This window comes from Mauremys mutica, chromosome 3 (assembly GCF_020497125.1).
Source record: "Mauremys mutica isolate MM-2020 ecotype Southern chromosome 3, ASM2049712v1, whole genome shotgun sequence".
Lineage (NCBI taxonomy): Eukaryota > Metazoa > Chordata > Testudines > Geoemydidae > Mauremys > Mauremys mutica.
In genome coordinates this window covers 9,331,421-9,338,316 of record NC_059074.1, presented here as the reverse complement: position 1 = coordinate 9,338,316, position 6,896 = coordinate 9,331,421, and the positions used below count along the sequence as shown (strand labels likewise).

General features: G+C 46.9%; 1 long non-coding RNA gene across 1 annotated transcript; it reads right to left on the bottom strand.

Annotated features, from left to right (window-relative positions):
• Positions 1-2,375: 2,375 nt before the first annotated feature.
• Positions 2,376-6,674, bottom strand: LOC123367186. The gene is made up of 3 exons (XR_006578343.1): positions 6,658-6,674; positions 5,164-5,206; positions 2,376-2,515 (listed from the first exon to the last, which is right to left on the bottom strand). It is a non-coding gene; the product is annotated as an uncharacterized LOC123367186 (long non-coding RNA).
• Positions 6,675-6,896: the final 222 nt, after the last annotated feature.

Below are 6,896 nucleotides of genomic sequence, written 5' to 3'. Positions count from 1 at the left end.
CCCTTGGATCATCTTTGTCACTCGCCTCTGGAGCCTTTCCAGTTGCTCCACATCCTTTCTATATGTTGGTGACCAAAATTAGACACAGTTCTCCAGCTGAGGCCTGACCAGCGCCGAGTAGAGCTGAATAGTTAGCTAGTGCAATACAAGATTGAGTTTCTAGGTTAGCACAGCAGGTGCCTCTGGACTTGGTGGGTTGCCTTGTGATGCATTGCCTTTTGTGTGAAAAAGTGTCCAAGACCAAGTGATGCAGGGGGAAAGAGGGAGCTTTGGGAGCCTTCCACCATCTAGACCAGTACGTGTGTTTGAGAGAAGCACAGTGAAGGATAGGCTGGTTGAGAATCTGGATGCAGAATGGGTTGCTGGAGTTCTGAAAGGGCTAGACTGCATCTGAATCATGAGCTGCTTCTTGCTTTGCCATTGAATTGCCCTGGGTGATTCATTAGATACAGAATTGCGTGTCAATTCAGTCCTTCACTGCTAAAGAACTAACCTACCACACCCCACTCCCTCCAGCCCATTTTTCTCTTTCACTCAGGACATGTGGAAAACGACCTCAAAAGGTGGCCACCTGCCTTCCAGAGGAGAGTTTTATTAACTTTCATGTAGCTTCCCTCCTCCAAGGGAGAGAGGAGGTAGTTGAGAAGCCCAGTGTTGGTTAGAAGCAAAGCACCTCCTCCCCACACACACAAAATGGAGAGTGCATGTACCTTTTAGAAGAGTATCTCACGCAGCTGGAGGAAAGAGCATGTTAATGGTGTGCTTAGGACCAGGTGAAGGCAGAGCTGTCTGCACACTCAGCATGCAGGGGATGGGCCTTCTTTTGCCAAGTCTGCATTCAGACAGAGCAAACAGGTAAGAAAAAATATTCCTCTCTTTTTGTCAGTATTTACCTAGGCTTCCGTCTTTATTTATTTATTTCACAGGCCTGGTTCATTCTAACCCACCCCTCTAAATCGGGCAAACATGGGGTTAACTATTCCTCAACCAGCCCTAACAGCTGGGTGGGATAGTCTAGCCTTGCCGATTGTCTCCAAAGGCGGCTATGCAGCCTCTTCTGACAGTTTATCCCAGCAGCTGAGCTGTTCGTGGAGCCGTGTCTGTCTGTCTAGTGCTGGTGTTTGTAAAACAGTCAACTCCACCTTCTGCGTGCCCAGAGATAGAAAGTTGTCTTTAATATTAAACCTCAGTTTTTCCTGCTGTAGCATAAGGCTGTTCTTGCCTGTTCCACCTTTGCTGGCTAATAAAAACACAACTGGATCCCTTCCCTCTTTCTAACCTTTGGGCTCGAGCTAGGGTGACCAGATAGCAACCGTGGAAAAAAAGGGGACAGAGGGTGGGGGGTAATAGGTGCCTATATAAGAAAAAGTCCCAAAAACCGGGACTATCCCTTTAAAAACAAGACAGCTGGTCACCCTAGCTCTAGCCCACCCGTTTCAAATAGCATTTCCCCTCTAACGTCAGCAGCGACCACTGAGAACTGACCCACGGGGCCCTGTTCTGGTCACTGCTCGGGCTGTCAGGTTAACTTCATGGAAGCCCTCGACGTGGAGAGGGTCTGTGCTCAGCTGTTGGGATCAAGGAGACGCGGAGTCAAGAGGTTTGTTAAGCAGGCGTCCCGAGCTCTCTTGAGCTGGGTTTTTATTAGTAATTAGAACAAAGAGCATGAGATCACAGTTACTTGTAACATATTGATTGGTTCACCCATAGCCATCTCCCTTTGTGCAATATATCATAATTGGTGAAGGGACTACGTAAGCTATTGGAGGGGCTACGTGCACTATTGCCTAGTCTGTGCTTAATCAATAACCTGAGCATTGCTTTACCTTAAGCCAGGAGTAAATGTAATAAACATGTGTGTGGTTTGCCAGCACAGCATGTTTCACTACACCTCCCCCTTTTTGTTTTTAAGCAATTTGCAGGCATAATTTTAGCACCTCCCCCACCGCCCTCTGCTCCGTTAAGCAGAAGGTACTTTGGTTTAAAGTCTTTGCAAATACCTCCCATATATTAAGATGAACCCCCCCAGTCATTATTGGCCCCCCTTCCGTAGGGACAGTAGTTAAACTGAAAATAATTATTGTTAACAAAAGTACAGAATTGGCATTTAAGGAGGCTATTAATGCCATCATATAGTTTTCTGCCGTTTTCTCTTGTCCTGTTTTTTCCAACAGTTGTTTAGCCTGATTAGCTAGGTTCTTTACTTGGCCCCATGTGACAGGTGCATTTCGTTGGCCCCCTCGTTTTCGGCCCGTTGTTACTTTTCCTTGTTCATTATATAAGTGTATGTTGAAGTCAGGGATGGGGTTGCTCAGTCCCTGATGCCACGCCATCCTTGTATGGTCGAACGTATCGTGCAGGTACCCAGCGCGGGCCGCTTGGTGTTGATACAGCTGCGTAACCGCGCCCCCAGGTGATTAGTGGCACAGGTTCGCTCCACTCCGGGCCAGGTAGCTGACGATAGGTTACCTTTGGAGCAGGAAGAACTTCGGTCGTCTGATAATGCCGTTGTGCCCTGGTGAAAAATTGAGAATTGAAAGGTAATAGATTTAAATGATTGAGTGTAAACAGTACTTGAGCCAGCCATTCTTCCTTTTCTGTCAGGCTGCCGGGGACAATTCCCCCTTTTTGTTTTTGCCGCAGGAGGGCAGTTTTTAATGTGCGATTAGCTCGTTCTACAATGGCTTGTCCTTGGGAATTGTATGGGATGCCAAAGGTATGCGTGATTCCCCATCGCGTGCAGAACGCTGCCATCGCTGAAGAGCAATAGGCTGGGCCGTTGTCAGTTTTTAAAGCTGATGGCTTTCCCATCACTGCAAAGGAACGAATGAGGTGATTACAGACGTGTTTGGCTTTTTCCCCTTTTTGTGGCGTTGCCCATAAATAGCCAGAATAAGTGTCTATGACTACATGCAAATAGGACCAGGGAGCTAATGGTGGGAACCGAGTGACGTCCATTTGCCACAATTGGTTTGCACCTAGCCCCCGAGGATTTACCCCGATAGCGGGTCCTGTGAGGTTTCCAGTACACTCAGGGCACTGCTGAATAATCGCTTGTGCATCAGATAGTGGTATGGAAAATTGCTTGGCCAATGCCCTAGCATTTTGGTGATGTAAGGAGTGACTTTCCATAGGAGAGCAGGGGAAAGCCTTTAAGGCGTTATCAGCATAGGCATTGCCTTGTGAGATTTCTCCGGGGAAAGGCTGATGACTTCTAACATGTGCGATAAAAATAGATGTCGTCGGTGACGTAATATCAGTTGTAGGGAAAGAAATAAACCAAGCAAATTATTATCCAAAGATGCAGTAACACAACTAGAAGCAATATTACTAACAACATGGGCAGCATACAAACTGTCTGTTATGAGGTTAACTGGATGATCAGAAAATGTGTTAAAGGCAAGAATTAACGCAGCTAGCTCCGCACGCTGAGGAGAGCGTTGCGGTAAGGTAAACTGGGATTTCCACTGGTCATTTTTCTTCCAAGCAACCACCCCTCTGGAGGGGCCACCATCGGTGAAAATGGTAAGAGCTTCTGTTATGGGAACGGGAGATACCAAGTAGAATACTTTCAGTGGAATATGCTGAGCAACTTGGAGACGAGGATCCTTGGGAGTATGGTAAGTTACGGACCCAACATAATTGGCTAGGGCTATTTGCACCTCCTCCGAGTGGATACATGCAACTTCCCAGGTGGCGATGGGGATGGGGATAATAATGTTTACTAAATCCATGGCAAACAAGTTTAGTGCTCGATTGCGTCCTTTAGTGATTAATTGAGCAAACATTCCAGACAATGGGACGAGTGTGTTTTTGTGTGTGTGTGGTAAATACATCCACTCGAGGATAAATTCTCTCTCACTTGTATGTTGAAGTAATGCCCCCATGAATTGCTTAGTGTCCCCAAGAATGATTAAGGATGGGGGCACGTCAGGTACTGCTCTATCTACCCACCTTTCTGCCATGGCTTCGTTGACCTTATGCACTACCTCCCGTTGTTCGTTTGTTAGTGATATTATGTCTCCCGGTTGCTTTCCTAATTTTAGGGCATTAAACAGTGGAGTTAGCATAGAAGTGGGAATCTTGTAATACGGTCTTATCCAATTTATGGATCCCAGAATTTGCTGTAGTACTACATATGTTAATTTGTTTGGCAAGGTAAGTTTTGGAAGTATGGGCATGGAGTATGCTGCAAGCATTTTATGACCTAAATATTGAAAAGGTTCGGATTCCTGTATTTTCCGGGGCTACTACCAGACCCGATTGACTTAAGATATCCGTTAACTCACTTTTCCATGTGGTGGGTAGGGGCCTACCGGCTATTAAGATATCATCCATATAATGGTATACAAGTAGCTTTTTGAACTTATTTCTGAAAGGTTGAAGAGCAGTGTTTACAAAATACTGACACATGGTAGGGCTATTTAACATGCCCTGGGGTAACACTTTCCAATGATAACGTGTTGTGGGTTGGGCATTGTTCAGGACTGGCACTGTGAATGCAAAATACTTTCTATCCTTTTCCTGTAACGGTATTGTAAAGAAACAATCCTTTAAATCAATTATTGCCACCTGGTAGTCATAAGGGATTAAATTTGGATTGGGGAGGCCACACTGCAGGGGGCCCATTGGTTCTAGTATTTTATTAATTTCCCTCAAATCGTGAAGGAGCCTCCATTTTCCTGATTTTTTCTTAATTACAAAAACAGGAGTATTGTACGGGCTTGTAGTATGCTCAATGTGTCCATCTTTTAATTGTTGCTCAACTAATTGCTGCAAAGCTTCTAATTTTTCTTTAGGTAATGGCCATTGTTCTACCCAGACTGGTTTATCAGTTTTCCACTGTAACGGAAGAGCCTGAGGCTTACTCATCTTCCAAAACCAGTTTTGCCCCTATCTGTTCTAACAAATCTCTTCCCCAAATGTTAAACTGTAAAGGCAATATGCAGGGTTGAATATATGCTATTATGGGACCTTGTTCCTGGGATTTTACCGGTAACCATTGAGAGCTCTTTTTAGATGCTTGGCTTCCTCCTACCCCAAATACCGCAGGGGCTATCTCAGAGGGCCATTTAGGTTCCCAATCCTTTTCAGCTATGACAGAAACATCCGCCCCTGTGTCCAACAAACCGGTCAGCCACTTACCTTGGAGGTTATACTTACGTTGAGGTTTGTGCAGGGATATTCGGTGTACCAACGCCGCCACCTGTGGGTGAAAGGAAGAGTCGCTGTCGCCTTCAGTACGGGTTGATCCAAAGCCTCCTGTACGTGTTACCTGTGATTTTTCTCCAGGGAGCTCATATGGCAACAGTATCATTTGTGCCCAGGAGTCCCCTCGTCTTAAAGTAAAAGGCAGGTGACTCCAATACTGAACATATATTTTTCCCTGATAATCAGCATCAATCACTCCTGGAACTACCATAATTCCTTGTTTGCTTGCTGATGACCGAGGGAGTATAATGCCCACCGTCCCTTCAGGAAGGGGCCCTTTTAATTGAGTAGGCATTAAAAGAACTTCCCCCGGTAAGAATGAGGATTTTTCTTCTTGATTATACAAGTCTATCCCAGCACTGCCGGTCGTTGCCGGTTGCGCTGTAGTCAATTCTTCCGCCCCCATTGTTTTTCCAGGGCCCGGGGAGGGCCCGGTTATTGGTTTCCCTGCCCCAGTCCTGATCGACATTGATTTGCCCAATGATACCCCTTGTTGCATTTAGGACATTTTTTGGAGGGCCTACCCCCTTCCTGGGGTCTTCCTTTATGTGCTCCCCCTCCGGGTGCCCTACACTGGCTTTTAAAGTGACCCGGTTTTTTGCAATTAAAACAATTTCCCGTGGGTTTATTACCTTGTCTTATAGCCCCCGCCAAAAGAGCCATAGCATGGGTTTGACTACCGACATCCGCGCAAGCCTGAATCATGTCTGCTAAAGTGTATGAGGGGCGATGTATTATAGATTGCAGTACCTTCTTGCAATCAGCAGTGGCAGCTGGGGTTGAGTATCCCACAGCAGCTAACCTAAACTCACTGTCCCACACCATATACTGGGCGGGGGTCAGCACCATACGAAATAAGTCTTTCCAATCTTGTGGAGCCATAATGTAGCCATTTCCAATTCCTTCTAAGATGCCTGCCACGAAATTAGACCTGATGCCTGTCTCTGTGATAGCTTTTCTCACCTCCCTCAGTACTGTATACGGTAGCGCCGTCCACTCTCTGGCGGCATTGCCCTGTGCATCGACTCCTGCCGCTATAGGCATTAGCATGGGCAACTCTCCCTCCCACTGATGTTCGTCCTCCAACGCAGGCGCTGGTGGTAGCACCCGCGGGTACGGAGGCGGTGTTGTCAGCGCGAGAAGCGGGGCGGCAGTGAGAGACGCCTGTGGCCCCAGTTTTCCCACTGCCTCAGTACAGCGCTGCCACATGAGCAGGTGCTGTACTGCTGCTCTCGGTGTCTCAAAGAGCTGTGTTCCTATCTTTTGCCAATCTGCTTGCTGCAGGGACCCCTCTTCGGGATACCAGGGGCATTGGCATTCTATTTCCTTAACAAAATCCTCTACATGCCGCAGCGTAACCGCTGGGCAACCGCTCCCCTCAATGAGCTTAAATAATTCCTTAGCATGAGCCTTTTGTGGCACTGATAAATCGCTCCCCATACTCACGAGTGGCTGTTTCCAGCGGGTGCACCTAGACTATTCCAGTCGGATGAGCAGGGGTCCTCGGGATCTGGTGAATCACGTCGGGGTCACCAGATGTTGGGATCAAGGAGACGCGGAGTCAAGAGGTTTGTTAAGCAGGCGTCCCGAGCTCTCTTGAGCTGGGTTTTTATTAGTAATTAGAACAAAGAGCATGAGATCACAGTTACTTGTAACATATTGATTGGTTCACCCATAGCCATCTC